The sequence below is a fragment of the Trachypithecus francoisi genome, unplaced genomic scaffold, assembly GCF_009764315.1.
Source record: "Trachypithecus francoisi isolate TF-2019V2 unplaced genomic scaffold, Tfra_2.0 Lachesis_group2, whole genome shotgun sequence".
Classification (NCBI taxonomy): Eukaryota; Metazoa; Chordata; class Mammalia; order Primates; family Cercopithecidae; genus Trachypithecus; species Trachypithecus francoisi.
In genome coordinates this window covers 51843421-51861602 of record NW_022681465.1, presented here as the reverse complement: position 1 = coordinate 51861602, position 18182 = coordinate 51843421, and the positions used below count along the sequence as shown (strand labels likewise).

Here is an 18182-nt window from a genome sequence, read left to right as displayed (position 1 = left end):
ATGGCTCACTGCAGCCTCAACCTCCTAGACTCCAGTGATTTTCCCACCTCAGCGTCCCGAGTAGCTGGGAGTACTGGCATGCACCACCATGCCTGGCTAATGTTCGTGTTTTTCTTTTTATAGAGAAGAGGTTTCACCATGTTTCCCAGGCTCATTGTGAACTCCTGGGCTCAAGCTCTCTGCCCACCCTGGCCTCCCAAAGTGCGGGGATTACAGGCATGAACCATTGTGTCCAAGCTGAATTATCTATTTATATTCTATGCCCATTTTTATTATAATATTTGTTTTTTACATAATTTCACAGAAAGTTTTAGTCAAAATTAGGAAAGATTATTATGAAAGATTATTTCTAAGGAATATCATAATGAGTATTTTAACATTGAATTTTAAATTTTTTTCATTTAAAATTTTATACATGTATCATTTTTATGCTATAAAATTATATAACCATTTTACTTAAAAGGCAATAAAGGATATGATGATCAGCATGTAAGTCATAAAACAATATAAAGGTTTCATATGATAGAAACCCATTTTTATTCATATAAACCTCCTGTAATTCAAGGCTCATTTATTTTTTTTTTACCAGTTATTTGACTCCAGCATCACTCATACAGCATTTCTGTATGTCTTGATAAGTCCACAGGTTTTCTACATTTTTTGAGCTAAATCGTGATGAAGCAGATGATAATCTGAGGCATGCCTGCTATATTGTGAAAATCCGTCTGTGCTTATAATAAAGGCTTCATCTCCACAACACCTAAAGTATGTGTCAAGGGTGGATAAATGAAACTCTTTTTTTAAATGGAAAATACCATATTACACGAATTATTTGTATGAATTACTCATTTCTTTATTTTAATATAAAGTATACATTAAGGCTTCTAGAAAAAGACTTTTGTTTGTTTTCAAAAGTAAAGAAAAGCAATACACTTTTGAAATTAATAGACAAGAGAAAAAAATAACATATCTCAAATAGAATTGGGCTAGTATAGTGCTGATTATCTCTCTCTGTTGTATGGTTTACATTATGTGTGTTTGTTTAGAAACACCATTTTACTAATCTTTGGGATATTGTAGCCAACGTAGTCTGCAGAGTTTTGGTGTTCAATTTATCTTATCTTTAATATGGATTTGTGGGCTCTTAGGGCCGTCAGCTATACTATGAAAAGGTCCTCTTTTGTTGCTCCTTTGTCATTTGCTTCTTGTTTCCAATCCATCAGCACATTTTTTATTAAGTTCTTATTTTGTTAAAGGCAAGACTCTAAGCAAAAGGCAACGAATTATAGAAATTACAACCTGCCCTTTAAAAGCTCATAGTCTGTGCGGGAGTGGAAGGACTATAATATTTAAAGAGAATTAAGATAATTTAATAAGAATTATTTCAACAATAAACACTGAAGATTTTGTTTTCATTTTGTTAGTTGTTTACATGTTTTTACCTGGAATAAAATATAAATGTTTTAGTGCCCATAGATAAGAGAGGCAATAGGGCAGTGAATAACAATGTGTGGCTATAATATGGTTGTAGGTATAGACTGTATATAAAAAAATAAGAAAAAAACAAATTCTGAAAGACTCAGAAATAAATCTATTACTGAAACTATTTGGTGAAGACTAAGCTATTGAAATGTCAATAATTGATTTAACATACATTATTTAGCATTGGTCTCTTTAATTGCAGGTAGCCAAAAACTCAATTGGGAAATTGTTGTTCCCAAAAACTAAATGGGAAATTATTGTTTGTGTGATTGAACACGGAGATCTTTCGTGACTCAGCGATGGCTGGATTCAGAGGACCAAAGATTGATACAAGCAGTGACTTTTCTCCATCTCTTGGTTCTGTCTGCCTCTGTTTTGGCTCTGGTCAGACAAGCATGCCCCATTGGTGCAAAAAAGGCTATGGAAGTTTCAGCCTCTTATCGTTCTGGGTTTTAGTATATATAGATGATAGTTTTTTTGTTTTGTTTTGTTCTTTTCTTTTTTTTTTTGAGTCAGAGTCTCGCTCTGTCGCCCAGGCTGTAATGCAGTGACGTGATCTCGGCTCACTGCAAGCTCCGCCTCCCGGGTTGACGCCATTCTCCTGTCTCAGCCTCCCCAGTAGCTGGGACTACAGGCGCCCGCCACCACGTCCGGCTAATTTTTTGTTTGTTTGTTTTTTAGTAGAGACGGGGTTTCACCATGTTAACCAGGATGGTCTTGATCTCCTGACCTTGTGATCCGCCCGCCTCGGCCTCCCAAAATGCTGTGATTACAGGCGTGAGCCACCGTGCCCGGTCGATAATATTTTTAAAGTCAAGTTGAAAAAAGCCCCAATTCAATGCTTCAAATCAAGGAGCATGCCTATCTCTGAGCCAACCTCTGTTGATGGGAAGACAGAATGCACTAAATGGCTAAAGCCTGAGTCGAATATATACCCCTGAAATAGGGAATTTAACCAGCTCCACCAAAACAAGCAAACTGAAAGTGGGGTTTGCCACTCCTGAAAGGAAAATAAAAAACCAAAATGTCAATTAGACAATGTCAAGAAAATATCAATTAGGTGATTGTGTGGATTCATCTTTAACACTTAGAGTTCACATACTTGTATGTTTTGTATGAACATATGAATATAATGTTAACAAGGTAGCCAACATATCTAAACGTTGTTTAAAGAAGAGAATTTCAATGTTAGGTGGAGTGTTGGGGAATAAGCACACAGGTAAAATGTTAAAAAAAAAAAATCAGTAGGCAAATTTAACAATAAATATCAACACTTTTATAACTGCTTCACCATTTTACCCAGTCACATCTTGAAATTCATCATAATGGAAAAATTGGTCAAGCAAAAATGAATATATATGTTTATTGCAGATGCTTAATATCAACATGGGAAAACCACTAAGTGATGAATAATAAATAATTAATTGAATAACCCATATAGTGAAATACTTTGGAAGCATTGAATATCATAATTAGATTTTTGTTTGTTTGTTTTGAGACAGAGTCTTGCTCTGTCACTTGGGCTCAAGTGGAGTGGCTCACTGCAACCTCTGCCTCCCAGGTTCAAACGATTCTCCTGCCTCAGTCTCCAAAGTAGCTGGAATTACAGGCATGCACCACCATGCCTGGGTTATTTTTGTATTTTTTTAGTAGAAATGGGGTTTCAACATGTTGGCCACGCTGGTCTTGAACTCCTGTCCTCAGGAGATCTGACCACCCAGCACCCAAAGTGCTGGGATTACAGGTGAATATTATAATGAGTTTTATAAAATAAACTATTGCACAAAAAAGTTTAAAAAGATAGTGTGTGTAATATGATCATATTTACATATATGAATTCTTAGAGAAGGTTTGGAAGGTTGTTTACTAAGATATTTTAAAATTGATTATGTCTATATTGTGGGGCTAGAGGCAATTTTTGTTTTTGCTTAGTTGCGTGTTCTATTTTGTGAAATAAAAAATGTAATTTTAAAATTTATAATAATGGAGGGAAAGGAAAATTTCTTGATTTTCCATTTCAAAGTAAAAGACAATTTCAGTGACATTAAAAATAAATGAGTGTTAGCATAGTTTGAGTATTTTAGCTTTATTTCTTTAAAATATATGCAGAATATGGCACATCAGTTAGCAAAAGAAAAAAAAGTGACCTGTGTCTGTAGGCTTATGTATGTATGTGAATACACATATATTTACACATACATTGTACAACTCTCACCTCACTTTTATTTTTTTCTAGATTTTACATTATAGTTAGTTTTAACTAAAAGCCAGCTTTTTTCCCTATTACCAAGCCACTGAATTACATAAAATGTATAAAATGGAGCATTGCTATTGTGCTTCTGGAATATACATGAGTCAAAGAACCATGCAATTCCGAGTAAGAAGAGAATTACAGTTTTAACCTCAAAAGACCCTTGATCACACATCATTCATTTTGAAATATAACACCTGAAGAAAGCGAAATAAGACTTTGAAAGTTTTATTGGAAGATATTGCCAATATCTTGCAGAATAAAATCTACTATGTTTCCAAATATTTAGCTACTCGGGAGGCTGAGGCAGGAGAATGGCGTAAACCTGGGAGGCGGAGCTTGCAGTGAGCTGAGATCCGGCCACTGCACTCCAGCCTGGGCGGCAGAACAAGACTCCGTCTCAGAAAAAATAAATAAATAAATAAATAAATAAATAAAATAAAATAAATACAACTATCTAAATCCAAATAACTTTTGATTTAAAAGGAAAATATAACTTAAAGAGGTGCATGAGGGAATCACAGAATGTCAAATCTGGAATGTCTTAGAGATCATCTAGTTTTAATCTTATATTTTATAAATACGACCAGCTGGAAACCATGATGCAAAATGACTCACCTGAAGTCCTGCAGCTCAGTGAGGGAAAATTCAAGACCAGATTGCCTGACTCACAGTCCTTTGCTTTTGTTGTTAAGCTACACTGCTAAAGCAACCACAAATGAGCTCAGTACTCCTTGGATTTTCCTCCCTGTGGGTCTGGAGAAACAATGATTTGGCTTGTGCTGTTATATATCAAATAATATATATAGCCTTTGAGTCAAGTAAACTACTTATCTCACAGTTTATTTACTGTGTAACTTTGGACACATTAGTTAAGCTCTCTGAGCCTCACTTTTCTCATGTTTTAAATGTTTAAATACTATCTTCATAAAAGTATTGTGAAACCTTTATATTTTGGAGATTACATGTATGAAGAACCTAGTATATACCAGGTTTTAAGTAGATTGGCCTATTTCCAGTGTTCCCAGACTATCTTGCACAGGACTAAAACTGATCAACCTGTCAACTTCTTAAGAATACTGATAAGGTAATTACCTTCAGTATTCTTTTTCAGATGGCCCTTAATTTTTGCCTAGGATACAAGATACTGATTCTTAATTCTCCATTTACTGTATTTAGTCATCTCTTTTATTTAAGAAAATCTGACTTTTTATTACAATGGAAAGGGAGATTTCACATTGGTCAATTTGAAAATGAGATAACATAGACATTCTGTCAACCACATTTTGTCTAAATTTCCAGAGTGTGGATTTCATCTTTTTTATTCTAGAAGATAATGTATGTGAGCATTTCTTTTATTAGGCTTCATAATCTCTCTCTTTTTTTTTTTTTTTTTTTTTGAGACAGAAACTTGTTCTGTCACCCAGGCTAGAGTGTGGTGGTGCAATCTCGGCTCTCCACGGCCTCTGCCTCCCCGGTTCAAGTGATTCTGTTGCCTCAAACTCCAAAGTAACTGAGACTACAGGCACTCATCACCATGCCTGGTTAATTTTTGCATTTTTAGTAGAGATAAGGTTTCATCATGTGGGTCAGACTAGTCTCGAACTCCTGACCTCAAGTAATCTGCCCACCTCAGCCTTCCAAAGTGCTGGGATTACAGGTGTGAGCCACCATGCCTGCCCAGGTTTCCTAATCACTTAAATAAGCTTAATTTCTATTTGCTTCAAGATGGGTTACCTACAATGTATGTTTCACTGTCTTTATTTAAAAATACACATCTTTATTAAAACTACACATAGTTAAAACTACACTTATAGAGGTGATTAATCATTACTAATATCTGGGGAGACTTATTGATACTATTTCTTTACATTAAGCTATTTTAAGATCTCATTTTGAGCAGTAAAAGTTTAATATATAACTGAGGTAGTATCTCTCAGGCTCTAACCAACACTTCAGGGATGTATATCCCATTAGAATCAAGGAAATGGAATACAACCTCAGAGAGACCTTAAAAGTATCATGCTGAAAGCAAAAGGCATTTTCAACAGTCCAAGAAATCATAATGAGGTTCCATCATCAGGGTTTGCAAAAACCACCAGAATAACCCCTTAGCACCGAGAGTACCCTTTTGGCATAGAAAGGAAAGTACTTAATGGGATGAAAAAAGCTGTGGGTTCCATTGTGAATAGATCATTCTAGGAAGTGCTTAGATGGGAAATACTGAGTAGAAGTTACCAGGAAACAGATTTCAGCCTGTAAAATGAAGTACACTTAAATATTCAGAACTTTCTAAAGCTGCCAAGGAAATGGTGAATTTTTTGGCACACATCTCTTCATGAAAAGATTGGTATATTTAAACGTGCTCCATCATTTCCCTAAAATATGAAAAATTATCTTATTCAATTTATTTTAAGGAAAAATAACAAAATACAGTATTAAAAGTGATTCTTAGATTACAATAACTTTGAAATCTTCTTTACTATGATATTAAAAGTAATTTGCAATGTTAAAATATAATACTGTTTAACATCTATTTTAGAAAATCAGCTATTGGTTTAGTACTTGAAAATAGCTTTGAGTTTGACTGTGCAATGATCTTTAAAACCATGATTTTTATAGACATTAACCTGATATTGTGTTAAAATTAAAATAACCATTATATTTTAAAATTAAATCAAAGCAATTATAATATTTTAACTAATTTCTTAGGTTTGTTAATTTCTCAGTTTTAGCTAATTAGATTAGCTTTAACTAATTTCTTAAATTAGTGGCAAACCCAATAAATCCAATGCAAGTCTTTATGTTTATCTTTTTGTGTTGAGCACATATATGCATGCACTTGTATTTTGCAGTTGGATATTGAATAAATATAAGAAATTCTCCATAGATCTGACTGGATTTAGAGAAGGAAAATGTAGTAAAACAGAATTGTGATGCATACTTATTTAATTAACTGTATTATTTCCAAAAAATTCTGTCAATTAAAATAATGATTTAAAAATAGTAAAATATTAAAAACAATAATAATTAAATGATACTTATTTGTTAAAATCTTTGCATATATTACTTATAAAACGTATTTCTTATTTCTTATTATTACATGAAGAGGTGCGAAGTCAGGAGTGGATTTTGAAAGGAAATTCAGGACACATAACTTCCCTGTAACATAACATACTGAGAGCTTAGATCAAGTTGTAGTTCTTGAAATATTTAAACCTGGATGATTAATATAAGTTCTCTGGGGTTCAGTGTCCTCATTTTTAAAACAAGTATGTTCAACCTTCAAATGGTATTATAAGCTAACAACAAACATAAAAACAAACCAAAGCAAAACAACTGAATATCTTACAATAAACAAAAAAGTCTATTATGTTTATTATATCAAATCAATATATACTATATGTGTCACAACAAAACAACAAAAAAGCCTCCTATATTTATTATGTCAATTCAATTCATCCTGTGTGTCTGGTGTCTTGGTGCTGAGGATACAGTGATTTTAAAAAGATAACAAAAATGAATGACAACAAAACAGCCAGCTTCCTGACCTCATACAGCTTTCCTTCATTGGGTTCCCTGACTTAACTTTGTAGTGACTTTTTCCAAAAGATAAATAACTGGATACCAATGTTTTAACTAATACATGCAATCTCTGTCCTTGAGAAACATTTTAGTTTGAAATGTGTGCATTAAATCAATTGTTTAACTTGACCTAAATATGTATTCAAATCATATGAATTCATGGCCTTTATGCTCAGAATAGATATTTTCACACCTGGTAATATATAGTTATATATTGTAGTAAAAATTTTTAATAATGTTCAACAATGAATAAGACCTTCTTGGGTTCATGACTCTGTGATGTGACCTTGCTGATACAGTCATAATGGAGTGAATTCTATTTCTTCACCTTCTTGTACCCGGGATGATCTTGATTTCTTCATTTAGTGAATAGAATGTGACAGAAGTGATGTTGTGTGAGTTCTGGAGTTTTGCACAAGAAGCCTTGAAGCTTCTCGTCTCTACATCTTCGAACCTTGGGGCTACCATGTTGGAATGAAGTTCAATCAAGCCTATGTGAGGTTGACAGAAAAATAAAAATTCCCCAGCCGAAAAGTTGTACTAATTTCTAGGCACGTGGGTCATCCAGCCCAGGCCCCAAGCACTTTCAGCTGAGTGCAGTCCCATGGTGAGCCCAGGCAAAACCAAAAGAGGAGTTACTCAAGCAACCCACAGATTTGGTTGAAATAGTAAATTATCATTGACTAAGGCACCAAAACGTTGAGTAGTGAGTTCTATCGCATTAGATGACTGATTTTCCTTATGTTACTAGATCATTTCCTTATTTTACTAGATCATATAATAGGGCACAAGAAGTTGCAGTTGTAGAAAATCAATCCAGGATTTATTGATTTTTAGAATGACACCATAAACGTGTAACTCTACTGAGATGTACAATAGCAAAAGTGAAAAAGAGGCTATCCATCAGCAAAATGGAACGTGAACAGTTTTATGACTTGTTGAAAGTATATATTTATACTTGAATGAATAAAACATATAATGAAGTATTCCATTCTTAAACAATTATGCAGGATGTCTACAAAAAAAGTAAATTTGAAGAGTGAAGGCAATTATCCTTTTAAAACAGATAGTTCAAAACCTCCTTAACTAAGGAAAGAGAAGAGGCTTAGAATGAGTCAAGATTTCAGTCACAGCATATCGGATTAATGCTCTAATTCTTTGACAACTGGACGGTAATGACTTAGGTTAAAGCAGAGGACTCCATACTAATACAATTTATAACCTCCCTTTTAGAAGATTTTAGGTCCTTAGATGATTAAATACAAGAAATGCGAATTCCTACTTATTGTTTTCCATGCATTATAGAAAACTGTTAATATTTAATCAATGTTTTACAGGTACATTGACTCCTACAATTTACTTCTTTCTAAAGCAAGTGTTCTCTTCTCATGGATATTAACAGAACATGATAGAATGACTTTCACTTTCAATTTTCTAAACATTTTGAAGGCTGCTCTATGGAAGCATCCATTAAACTCTGAATATTTCTAAGGTCCAGATGCAATCTCATTTGTCACTGTGTTCCTTGGGGCCAACATTTTGCAGTTCTACAGAAGAAGGTAGTTTTTCAATAAATGTTGTCCTGTTGAATGAATAATTATAAGACAGTAGTAAATCTGAATCTTTATAATTCAGATTCTTAGTAGCTATATGATTCTGGACTAACATGATCTGTCCTCTCCTATGTCTTTTCCATAGCATAACAAGAAAAATGTTGACATCCACAGTTTGCCTAGGCAAAGTTGAATGTATTACATAATTGCCTTTATACAAAAATCATTGAAGAAAAAATTATTTTCAAAGTACATGTGCTCATTATGTTGATCAAAATTCTGACATACAATTATATTATTAAAGGAGAATCAGTAGAAAAATGGTAGAAAATTGTGTCTAAAGTATAAACACTTACATTGCAGTGGAAAAATCTTTGCAAAAAGTCTGAAATGGATTAAAGGGAAGCCAGATATTTTTCCACTACTGTGGCAGTTTCCATGGCCATGCTCACTGTCTCAGGATTACTGAGCTGTTATTGCTCCTTTGCATGGTCCATGTACCTAACTCCTTTGTCTTCAGCATGAGAGAACAGAGTGGTGTACTGAACAGAGAGAAAGAAAAGTACCCATTAACTTCCACTGTTCTTTGACTTTGAAATGATTTCTCCAATGGATAAGTTTTAAAATTTTTTTTTCAGAGTGTATTGATTTTCAAAGTTACTTTGTGGTTTCCTCGTAGAAAATTCACTTAGTACTAATAGCATGCTTAAACTGTGCCTCTGATACTATAGAAATAGACCATTTTTTCCAGAAATAAAGACAGAAATATTTTTGTTTTAGAATAGGCTCTCTTTCTTTCCCATGTGTTTATTTTTGGCTAGAGGCCTACCACCTTTTACATTTTATTATTTAAAATAAAGTAGCCTGTAAGATGAAAAACTAAGAATAAATAAACAAAAAGAATAACAGTAGTGAAAATGAAAATTACTAAGTATAATTGATAATTGTAATGAAATATATAAAAATTATCTTCAAATATGTAGACATAGGATAGGTGAAATATACATTCAAAATGTCTTCAAGGCTGGGCGTGGTGGCTCATGCCTGTAATCCCAGCACTTTCGGAGGCCAAGGAGGACAGATCACCTGAGGTCAGGAGTTCGAAAACAGCCTGACCAACATGGTGAAAACTCATCTTTACTAAAAATACAAAAATATTAGCCAGGTGTGGCGGCATGTGCCTGTAATCCCAGCTACTCAGGAGACTGAGGCAGGAGAATCGCTTGAACCCGGGAGGCGAAGGTTGCAGTGAGCTGAGATCACACCATTGCAGTCCAGCCTGGGCAATGAAGAGCAAAACTCCGTCTCAAAAAGAAAAAAAAAAAAGCCTTCAATTATTGTATAGACTTTATTAGTTTATATTATTGCCAAATATCTAAAATATTTACCTTATTAAATATTTTAGTAAAATAAAAATATATAGGAGTCAAATGGTAGATATAATTGAGTCTGCTGTTATGTGATTAATTTTGGTTTTTGTTAGATACAGCATTTTTACATAGGAAATCTCAGCATTGGGTAATGAAATACATAAGGCAAAGCATTTCATATATATGTGAAATATATATCCTCACAAGGCATTTTGAATTGCCATTTTCTGGTGTAATGCTTTCTAAGATTCCTTAGTATCATGCTATACCTGATCACACAGCATTAATCAACCTGACTGTGGAAGAAATACAGAAGTATAATTACGGTTGTTCCTTCTACTTCTTTTCCTGGGTAATTCCTTCTTACAGTAATTAGATGGACTGTGCAAGGTATGTTTACTTGTGGAGGGGGAGCTTGATAGGGGGAACCAAAGCTCAATCCAGGTAATAAAACTGTCTGTACTGGGGACAACATTCTTACACTGAAATCTTCCAGAAAAAGAAAAAGTTCCTTGTACTGTACTTGCAACTCTTCTATAAGTTTGAGATTGTTTCAAAATGAAGAAATAATCTTGCAAAGAAATTTATGCTTTCTTAATAAGAGTAAAATAAAAACCAATCAAATTTTAAAATTTCAAGTTATTACCTAGATTGTAGATTGAATACGCCCAATAAAACTTCTCATCAAAGTGATTTTTTTCAAAGTCTGTTATAAATTCTTATTTAGATACTGTGAAGATGACAGAAATCATTATTGATTGTGGATTTTTCTATATCCTTGTGTAGTAAGATTGGTACACAGTTCAAATAAATACTGACCTACTGAACACCATAAACTAGTAACTTTCAATATGTAAAGCACAACTCAGAAGTCTAGTTAGGGCACAATCTTTTGGGGAAAAGTTCTAATTATAACCTTTGGCTTAGACGTTTATTTCTTTTAGATAGTCTTATTTTTTCTAACAGTCACTTTGTGTTTTGTACGCAGAAATGAAACTGTTAGAATGATTAAAGACTTAAGAGATGGTTTAAAGTAGATCATTGTACTATGAAATGATGGTCTTCAGTGAAATGAATTACAAAAATGAGCATGTAGCATGGATAATCTTCTCTTGACTTTGAAGTATTATAGGAACAAAAGCATCATACTTGTATATCATTATTTACTTGAGAAGATGTCATCCTCACAAGTAAACTCGACTCTATAATCTTTCTAAAAATGAGGCAGTGTCATAGGAGTCTGACCACTTACTTATACTTTTATTATGAACACACTTATGGATTTTATATTTTTTCAGAGTTAAAATGGTTTTATGTGTGTAGTAATTGGTAGGGAGCTTAATAACTCATTTTTCAAAAGTGCTTTTAGCTTTATTATTTGCTCAAAGAAATTAACCTGAGAGTAAAAATAGATGAATTACAAAATTTGTGCTAAAACATGTAATTGACACTATGGATTTGAATAGCATTCATATATGTAAGTGAAGTGAATGGGAAGTTTTAAGGTATTTGTTTCCATTTTCTGTAATTCCTTGCTTAGTAAGGTAAGTTAGTGTTTTGTTTGTTTGTTTTAGCAAATATTCAAAATGTGGAGCCTGTTCTCCACATTTACATGGGAGAGTATATTTTTCTATCCCAATGATGCTGGGGTTGGCTATACCCTCCCTCCCTCCCTGCCTCCCTTCCTTCCTTCCTTCATTTCTGTTAGGAAACTGGGGTCTTGCCTTATCACTCAGGCTGCAGTGCAGTGGCGCCATCACAACTCACTGCAGCCTAGATCTTCCAGACTCAAGTGATCCTCCCTCCTCAGCCTCCCAAGTAGCCACAACTATAGGCATGAACAACCATGCCTGGATAATTTTTTTGTATTTGTAGAGATGAGCTCTCACTATGTTGCCCAGGGGGGCCTAGAACTCCCTGGGCTCAAGGAGTCTTCCCATGTTGACCTCCTAAAATTTGGGATTACAGGCTTGAGCCACTGTTCCCGTCCACGACTTTCTTTTGTTAGTAGGATGTTAGTGGATGTGATGCAAGTAATGGTTTGAAAAATGTTTGTAAGATTGGGCTTGCTCTCTTGCGCTTCTACCTTCTGCCATAAGAACATGCCTCAGACAGCTTATAGCCCAAGGAAGGTGAGAAGCTTGTAAAGCATGTCTCAACCTGACCTGAAACTTAGACCTAAGATCAACCAACCCAGCCTACATTAGCTGAACCCCAGCCAGTTAGCATATGTGGGAGCTAGAAATAAATGTGTGTTGTTTTAAACCAGTGAGATTTTGCAATTGCTTATGACACAGTGTGGTAAGCAGCATATGGCCCACCAAAGAGGTTCATTTCCAAATCCCTGGAACCTGTGAATGTTACATTATATAGCAAATGGGAATTAAGGCTTGTAGATGGAATTAACATTACTAATCATTTAACCTTAAAATAGGGAGATTAATCTGGATTTTCTAGTTGGGCCCAATATAATCACAAGGGCACTTAAAAAAAAAAAAAAAGGTTTGATTATCAAGAACCAGTGAGATGGCAGCTTGAGAAAGAGTCAGCCTGCTGTTACTGGATTTTAATATGTAGAAAGGCAGTCATGAGCCAAGGAGGGTGGGCAGTCTCTGGGAGAAGGAAACAGATTACCCTCAGGAGCTTCTAGAATGAATTGAGCCCTAGTAACACCTTGATTTTAGCCCAGTGATACCCATTTTAAACTTCTGACCTTTAGAGTTACAAGACAATAAATTTGTGTTGTTTTAAGACATTAAGTGAGCAGTCATTTGTTATAGTAAAAATATGAAATGTTATAAAATGCACAGAAATAGCTAGTACCACAAAATTAGCACTGATGTGATACCACAAAACTATGTGGGGATGGATCGTCAATGAGAAAATAGTTACAGGAGGCTGAAAAATGTTTAAGGAAATTGTTATAGGTGCTGGAAAGATGATAAACTGTATGTAATGGTGTACATTCCATAGCTTTTGTGATTGAAAGACAGAAATTATACCTAATGAATTTTATAGCAATGTGAAGATATTTCAAGTCAAAATGTTGGAAGTATGAGCTGGTTATTGTTAATTATGGTACGACAAAAAAGAGACAACATCAGAAAAAGAAGGATCACTTTGCAAACAAAATTAAGAAGGAATGGCTGGGCGTGGTGGCTGACGCCTGTAATCCCAGCACTTTAGAAGGCCAAGGAAGGCAGATCACGAGGTCAAGAGATCGAGACCATCCTGGCTAACATGGTGAAACCCTGTCTCTACTAAAACAATACAAACATTAGCTGGGCATGGTGGTGCACACCTGTAGTCCCAGGTACTTGGTAGGCTGAGGCAGGAGAAACGCTTCAGCCCGGGAGGAGGAGGTTGCAGTGAGCAGAGATTGCACCACTGCACTTCAGCCTAGAAACAGAGCAAGACTCTACCAAAAAAAAAAAAAAAAAAAGAAGGAATATAGACAGTCCCCCAAATTTCCAACTTGCATGATTAGAACATATGAGCTATTTCTTACAAAATCAAGGGGGGACTGCACTACACCCATTAGAACAGAGTCCTAGAAAAAATAGACCAAGTCCAAGATGCTACCATTAAGGCCTTAGGGTAAATACCAAATCAAGGCTGTGGTTGTAGCAGATTTGCTAAGATTGCTAAAAATATTAAGATCATATCTAGTTAATTTTTAAGCTAGGCAAAATGGCTAAAATGGTTAAGGTTATGGCCCCAGAGTAGGCCGATGTGGTCAAAGTGCCTGTGAATAGGTCAAAAGAGGTAGGTATATATAAAGATTAATTTTATGTGTCAACTTGGGTGAACCATGGGATCAAAATATTTAGTGAAATATCATTCTGAATATTTCTGTGAGGGTTTTTCTTTTTTTTAAATGAGGGTAACATTTAAACCTGTGGACTTCGAGTAAAGCAAATTACACTCCATAACATGAGTGGGTCTCATCAAATCATTTGAGGGCATCATAGAACAAAGATTGACCTCCTCTGGGCAAGAAAGAATTCTGCTGGCCGACTGCCTGTGGACTGGAATTGCACCTCTTTCTTGGATCTCCAGCTTGCTGTACTACTCTGCAGACTTTGGGCTTACCCAGCCTCCACAATCATGTGAACCAGTTTCTTAAAATAATTTTTCTCCCTGCCCCACTACGTTGATTCTGTTTCTCTGGAAAAGTCTAATACACTACGTCTAGCAAAAGCTATGGATGTGGCTTTTGGCAAGCAGATTTGACTAAATCAAATAAATAAACCACAGAACTTGTGGGAGAACTACAAATGCCTATACTATAACCACTTACTTACAAGTCAAAAAGTTTTCCTTTGGAGAGAATAAATATAAAGATTCTGCTTGGAAGGACATCACATATAGTTAGTAGTAAACATACCATGTCAAAAACATGGTGAAAGTTCATGTGAGACCTCTTAGACTTAGTCTATCAGCTTCCCAAGCCCTGGCATTTAGAATTATAGGCTTTCAAAAACAATATTGGAAAAGTGTTTTTTGGGGAATCTGACCAGAGTAAAATAAAGTATCTAAATTCAAAACATGGTTCCCCCAAATTAAATAGAAGTCAGGCCATTCTAAAGTGAAGCTTATAGTGCTAAACCACACACAAAGGACCTACATTTTTAAATCAGTTTTATACTGGAATACTCTTGAATATCTCATAAGGGCCATTCATCCAATGATTGGAATTTGAGAGAAAAGCTTTTCTCATGAGAGGTAGAAACCAAGATAGCAAACAGAGAAAAGACAATTTAAGAAACAAAGAACATACAGAGAATATAACACTTCTTAAAGAACTATAATTATTATTTGAAAAGACAAAGTAACTTATTCTAGCCATAAATGAAGAATAAGATATATAAAATAAAGCTATATAAAATAAAGAAAAAGAAGTGAAAAAAATTGAACTGCGAAAAAAATGCAATAGTGAAAAGAAGAAAATTGAAACAGAAAATTTCATTATCTTGGAACATAGAACATAAGACCCAAGAATAAAAAACAAAAAACACTGGAGAGAAAGGGCAAGACAATGAAAGGACTAGCTCAGTGCTCCAGTTTCTAATTTAAAAAATTGTTGGTACATGATACATGTATATATTTATTGATTGCATGAAATGTTTTGATATAGGCATGCATTGCATAATAATCACGTCAGGGTAAATGGAGTATCCATCACCTCAAGCATTTATTCTTTGTGTTTAAAACAATTCAAGTATACTCTTTTAGTTACTTTAAAATAATTATTTTTACTAGAATCCTCCCATTGTGCTATCAAATAGTAGGTCTTATTTATTCTTTCTGACTGTTGTTTGTACCCATTAACCATTTCTACTCCCCCCTCCCAGACTTCACCCACTGATTACCCTTCCAGAGGCTGAACTCTCTGTTACTAAGAGTTTCAACCATTTTAATTTTTAGCTCCCACAAATTAGTGAGAACATGTGATGTTTATCTTTCTGTGCTTGGCTTTTTTCACTTAACATAATGACCTCCGGTTCCATCCATTTGGTTGTAAATGACAGGATCTCATTCTTTTTATGGCCGAATAGTACTCCATTGTGTGTAAGTACCATATTTTCTTTAGCCATTCATCCTTTGATGGACACTTAGGTTGCTTCCAAATTTTGGCTATTGTGTACAATGGTGCAACAAACACAGTAGTGTAGATATCTCTTTGATATACTGACTTCCTTTATTTTGGGTATATATCCAGCAGTGCAATTGCTGGATCTTAGGGTATCTCTACTTTTAGTTTCTTGAGGAACCCCCGAAGTGTTCTCCATAGTGGTTGCACTGACTTTTATTCCCACCAACAATATATGAGGGTTCCTTTTTCTCCATATTCTTGCTGGCATTTCTTATTGCCTGTCTTTTGGATATAAGCCATTTTAGCTGGGGTGAGATGGTATCTCATTGTAGTTTTGTCTTGCCTTTCTCTGATTATCAATGACTTTGAGCAACTTTTCATATACCTGTTTGACATCTGCATGCCATCCATTGAGAAATGTTTATTTAAATATTTTGTCCATTTTTAAATCACATTATTAGATTTTTTTCTATAGAATTTTTGAGCTACATATATATGCTGGTTATTAATCCCTTGTCAGATGGATAGTTTGAAAATATTTTCTCCCATTCTGTGGTTATTTCTTCACTTTGCTGATTGTTTCCTTAATTGTGAAAAAGCTTTTTAACTTGATGTGATCTCATTTGTTTATTTTTGCTTTGGTTGCCTGTGTCTCTTGAGTATTACTCAAGAAATCTGCCCGGTCCAATGTCCTAGAAGATTTTCTCTAAGTTTTCTTTTAGTAGTTTTATAGTTTGAGGTCTTAGATTTAAGTCTTTAATCCATTTTGATTTGATTTCTGTATATGATAAGAGATAGATGTCAAGTTTCATTCTTTCACATATGAATATCCAGTTTTCCCAGTACGGTTTATTAAAGAGGCTGTCCTTTCCCAATCTATGTTCATAGAACTTTTGTCAAAAATGAGTTCACCGTAGATGTAAGGATTTATTTCTGGGTTCTTTATTCTGTTCCACTGTTGTGTGTGTTTGATTTTGTGTCAGTACCATGTTGCTTTGGTTCCTATAATTCTACAGTATAATTTGAAGTCAGGTAACATGATCCTTCCAGTTTTGTTCTTTTTCCTTAGAACAGTTTTGGCTATTCTGGGTCTTTTGTGGTTTCATGTAAATTTTAGGATTGTTTTTTCTATTTCTGTGAAGAATGTCATTGCTATTTTGATAAAGATTGCATTCAATCTTTAGATTCCTTTGGGAGGTATTGACATTTTAACAATATTATTTTTTGAAACCATGAATATGGGTTATCTTTTCATTTTTTGTGTGTGTCCTCATCAGTTTCTTGCATCAATGTTGTATAGTTTTCATTGCAGGAAAATTTTACTTCTTTGGTTAAGTCCTAGATATTTTATTTTATTTGTAGCTATTGTTGATGGGATTATTTTCTTGATTTTTTTTTTTCAGAATGTTCACTGTTGACGTATAGAAGTGCTACTGATTGGCCAGACATGGTGGCTCATGCCTGGAATCCTAGCACTTTGGGAGGCCAAGGTAGGTGGATCACTTGAGCCCAGAAGTTTGAGACCAGCCTAGGCAACATGACAAAACCCCATCTCTACAAAAAAATACAAAAATTAGCTGGGTGTGGTGGCATGTGCCAGTAGTCCCAGCTACATGGGAGTCTGAGGTGGGAGGATGGCTTGAGCCCAGGAGGTGGAGGTTACAGTGAGCTGAGATCATGCCACTGCACTCCAGCCTGGGTGACAGAGTGGGACTCTGTCCAAAAAAAAAAAAAATTATATTATCTGTAAACAGAAATAGAAATAATTTAACTTCTTCCTTTCCGATTTTGATTCCCTTTATTTCTTTCTCCTGTATGATTGCTGTAGCTAGAACTTCCAGTAATATGTTGAATAACAGTGGTGACCAGTGGGCATCCTCGTTGTGTTCTAGATCTTAGAGAAAAGGCTTTCAGTTTTTTTCCCATTTAATATACTAGCTGTGGATCTGTATATATATGGCTTTTATTATGTTGAGGTATGTTCCCTCTATACCTAGTTTTCTTAGGGTTATTTTTTTAACATGTGGGGATGTTGAATCAACTGAAATGATCATATGGTTTTTGTCCTTCATTCCATTGATATGATTTATCACATTGACTGATTTGTATATGTTTAACCATTCTTGCATCCCTGAGATAAATCTCACTTCATCATGATGAATCAAACTTTTAATATGTTGTTGAATTTGTTTGCTAGCATTTTGTTGAGAATTTTTGCATCCATATTCATCAGTGATATTGGCCTGTAGTTTCCCTTTTTTGATATATTTTGTATGGTTTTGGTACCAGGGTGATACAGGCCTCATAGAAGAATGAACTTGAGAGTATGCCATCCTCCTCTATTT

At 34.7% G+C, this 18182-nt stretch overlaps 1 long non-coding RNA gene across 1 annotated transcript in view; it reads left to right on the top strand.

The window, feature by feature from the left end:
* Positions 1-18182, top strand: part of LOC117064949 — a 69548-nt gene that overhangs the window by 2823 nt on the left and 48543 nt on the right. The window lies entirely within an intron of this gene.